The following is a 4,227-nucleotide window of genomic DNA, read 5'->3' as shown; positions in this document are numbered from 1 at the left end:
CATACTGACCTTGAGGTTGCCCCCCAGACACGATTTGTGTACCTTGAGGTTGCCCCCCAGGCGTTAACTGAGGCTGTCCCCCAGGCGGTAATTGGCCACCTTGAGGTTGGGAAATCGGAACTGAACCTGACATCATGTAAATGTCTCCTACACCCAATGGTATATTACCACTGTTTCCAGCTAATAACCCATGATCAATGGGTTGAGGAGATGCCCCCGCAAAGGTACCAGAAAGTGATTGATACCCAGTGGGAACAGAAGGACCGCCGTGTAAGAAAGATTCAGGACTTTGAGTAAACACGGACGACTGACCAGACATATTTACAGGAGTATAAATACCTCCAGGTGGAAAAGGAGTACGAGGTGTAGAAAAACCTACCCTTGAGTTGTCTAAATAATTGGTTAACGAAAGGTACCAAGTAGTACTTCTAGGAGGACTGTAAAAGATAGATTCACGCTCCCTGAGATCAATGGTAAGTTGACCTTCAAGGTTAGAGACGCCTATTTCTTCCTCTGGAGCAAGTTCTTCGATAGCAATCAAACCAGTAGGAAGATTTTCGGTGATAATTCTTTCTATTCTCGGTGAATCTGGAACACTAGAAGTTGGAGTAACAGGTTCAGATATTTCAGGTTCTTCGCCTGTATCACTAGCAGACGAAAAACTACCAACAAGCTCAGAACTATAACAGCTTCGGGATTATAACCTGTCTCTAAACTTTGGTAATCTGGATGGACTACCAAGGAAGATTCTCCTTCTTCAAGTGAACCTACTCTACTGCCACTAGGAGGAGTTACAAGGACCTTCAACCCTTCGTAATGACCCGGAACGTCTTCAGGAGATCCACCCCGCGATCTACGGAGTTTTCTTAACAAATCTGTTCCGGTAACAATCTCAGGGGACTTGCCCCGAAGTCTACGGGACTGTCTCGGTAATTCCGCCACAGCTAAAAACTTTTAACTACTACACACGAAAACAAAGTAAAATCTCAAATCAAACCACCTAAAGTCTCTAAAGAACCAAACAAATTTGAATCACACGCCTAAAGAATCTAGGGCGTCAAACCAAGCACAAACAGTAACCTTCCAGACCGAAAGCGCTAGTTGGTGATGAAGCCCAACATCGCCGGATTCAGTACAGAAGTGGCGGGTGGAACAGTTACCCCGGCAACCTGCTTAATGAATAGACTGGACCAAGTTCCTCCACTTTAACCGTCTCGAGTGAAGTGAACCCCCCAGAAAATCCAAGTGAGTCTAGCCGACGTCTGCTCCAGGTACAGTGGGATCTTCCCTCCACCGTCACCTCAGTAGAATCCTAAAGATAATGGTCACAAAGGTTACCAACCGCAACAAATGCACCTGGGGGAACAGTCTAAACTCCGACAGCACGCAAGGGCAGAGTATCAAGCTCAATCCCCTTGCCGGCTCCTTGACAATAATCCAAGGTTTACCGACAAGTGACCCCTGGCTCCTCGACAATGGTTAATCCGAGGTTTACCGTTTGTAATACGTGCGTGTCTGGCGTCGTTCCCAACGAGGGTGCGTCCTACTGGAAAATTCAAGAAAAACCAAAATAAATCTAACCCTAAGCTAATCCACCCACAGACAAAGTCACAGAGCCAAAAATCAGAAAAATAAACCAATTTTCTCAGAGCAAAGGTCATACAAAGGAAAAGACTTTCACATCAATGGAGTCCCCAGTGGAGTCGCCAATTTGTCAGGCGGAAAGAGTCGATTGTGCGGACACAACCAACCTCCTTAGGAGCCTAAGACTATCTAGTGACAAACAAGACAAACAAGAGCAATCCTTCTCTAAACATGCATTTACTATATGGGAAATCAAGTGTTTAGATCCTACCTGTAGTCCAACGCTGTTGTAGCAGTCCAGATCCGTTGATCCGGATGAGCTCCTCCTTCACTTTGAAACCTGCATACACTAACAATCAAACGATTAAATAGCACTTGATAATCTCATAGAATAAAACATATTTAACACATAGACCAAGGAGTACATGAAACAACTCATAAAAAACAAGTTATTGAGAAGAATGGACTCATTTGCATTAATAGGTAACAAAAGGAACAAATACAACCTGAGCCTTGGTGTTGTGCAAGTCCCTCCTAGGGTCCATCAAGAGTTCTCCTTTACTTTGACAAAGCTCACCCACTTCCAAATAGAACAAGAAAAGATGGCAATCTCTCCTCACAAACTTCTAAATGGGAGTCCTAATTCCTGCAGCATCTACCCTTAGAAATGTATAGCTTCCAACCTTCTCTCCTTCTGGCCCAATGCCTGTATTTATAGTGCTCAAGAGGAAGTTAATCAAGTCCACCATCAATGGGATAATCCCCTCTTTGGATGGGATAGCTCCCTTATTGATGGGATAAGTTCCTCTTAGGTAGGAGTGCATGAACCATCTGGAGGCGCTCAATACATGTCGAACAACCTTCTAGAATGCTCTAGAAATGACCACAAGTAACTTTTTAAAGATGAAACTTGCACATTTTAACCTTTACAGGGGACGCACCTGCCCCTTTACATACAGAGCGTTCAAAGACGCAGCTTTTGTGAACATTGGGTGCGTCCCCGCAGGTAAGGTTGAGATAACCTGCGTCCCCAGAGATAAATACATTTATAAAGACTTTCTCTCTTTTGGAGTTTGACATGGAGAGCAGAGGCATAAGACTTGCCTAAGAGGATAGCATGACTGTTGATAGAGCCATACTAACTGTAAATAGTCATGGTGACATTTTTTAGTGTAACACTCCTGCATTGCTGCTACTGCTGCAACCTTTTTCTATTCAACTGTTGTCTGTGCAGCATCCCGCGCCTCCTACGCTTCTGCTACCACTACCTCCTTCCTTCTCTTTTTGCCAACTGCGCCATGTGTAGTTTTGCCTCCTCTTTCTTCCTTTGCGCTGCAGACTTCTCTATTGTTACAATGTTTGGAGTGCACCACTCTTGTGGCCATGTCTCCAGTACATTGAAGATTACATCATCTGTGGCTACAAAGGGTAGCTCTCTCCATTACTTGGCCGAGTCCTTGCATGCTCTGATGTATATGTTGTGGAGGTACACTTTAAACTCTGCAAAACTTTGTAGGCTACTGTAGACAGTGGGTGATAACTATGGCTTGCGGTTGATCCCCATTATGAGGTTCATCTCCATGAACACCCAGAATATCTTACTATTGCGGATCCAGTTTGCATCCTTTGTGGCCCATAGCGAAGCATACTTCACGGCCTCTTGCAAATCCCTATCAATTGTGGGGAACTGACTATCCTCAAGAAATTCCTCTGCCACGAGCACTATGGACAACAGAAGCCATGCATAGTGGAACATTTTTCCTTGTTCCTAAGCCTCACAGGAATTCTCCAAGAATTCCTTGCAGAGGAACTCGAACCAGTTAAACTGGACCCCCTCGATGCACTGCTTAGGAAATGCTACCACCAGTACAGGTACCTCATCCGTGCGGCACTTGCGCATAACCTTACCTTACAGTTTTTGGGTCACCACTCTTACTGCTTTGTCGTTGATGCTAGATATGGCGTAGGCCCTCTTCTTCTTTTCCAGTTTATACTTCTTCTTCATGGCCTCTGCGATGGCCAGGTCACTGCTTTTCCCATCCGAGATAGTTGTGGGGTCCTCTCCTTTACATGGAAGTCGGGTAATGCGGTGAATCAAGTGGTCTGTGATGGGGATGGGCTCCTCCAGCCACAAACACCCACCTTGCACTAGGCAAAGCAGCTACTTGATGATGAAAGTTGTTATTGGGGCATGGCAGAAATACGACACCCAGAGAAGGTTAAGTAGTCATGCCTTTTCCACTCCATGCAACCAATTTCGTGGCTCTAATATAGTAACCCCTGTTGCGGTGTTCTTCTTAGGCTTCATGAGCTACATGGTCCCTAGGTGATGGAACTTCTCATGGTCAACGAGGTCCAAATCTTAAAATTGTAAGCTAGTCACCCATCCCAAGTGCGTGCCCTCAAAAATGATGTTTTCTAGGAGGAGTACGGTCTGGAGAGAGCTCTTGCTCTCATCAAGATCTTTGGGCACTTTATCCTTCCCCTTCTACGAGGGGATATAGGCGAGCAGCTTTGTTGGAAGGTGTGCAGGTTCAGTTTCCTCCTCCATGCCTTCATCCTCGTCTTCTTCGATGATAAGGTCCTCCAGGTCTTCCTCCTCCTCATCGGTTTCTATGTTATCAACTTTCCCCTTCTCCTCCA

This window comes from Pinus tabuliformis, chromosome X, assembly GCF_031772625.1.
Source record: "Pinus tabuliformis cultivar Carrire ecotype Pingquan chromosome X, CPIR1, whole genome shotgun sequence".
NCBI classification, from domain to species: Eukaryota; Viridiplantae; Streptophyta; class Pinopsida; order Pinales; family Pinaceae; genus Pinus; species Pinus tabuliformis.
This window is presented reverse-complemented; position numbering follows the sequence as displayed.